The following is a 282-nucleotide window of genomic DNA, read 5'->3' on the forward strand; positions in this document are numbered from 1 at the left end:
GCTCAGTCTCCTGTTCCTGCTGTGTTCCAATCCTCTTTGATGCCTTTACCTTTAAGAACTATATCTAAGTCCTTCTTTAGCTTCATTGCCTTTTATGCCAGTGCCGTTGCTGAGATACTGTGTGTGTATAGGCAGGGGTAATGTGATGGTTCTGCCTCCTGAAGCATGCACTCAGCATCCCTCATCATCCTGCAGTTACAATCAGGTCTCAGTAAATAGAGATAGAAACCATTTCCAGGATATGGGCATCACTGGCTCAACCAGCATTTATTCCCCATCTCT

Source organism: Chiloscyllium plagiosum, chromosome 11, assembly GCF_004010195.1.
Source record: "Chiloscyllium plagiosum isolate BGI_BamShark_2017 chromosome 11, ASM401019v2, whole genome shotgun sequence".
In the NCBI taxonomy this organism is placed as follows: domain Eukaryota; kingdom Metazoa; phylum Chordata; class Chondrichthyes; order Orectolobiformes; family Hemiscylliidae; genus Chiloscyllium; species Chiloscyllium plagiosum.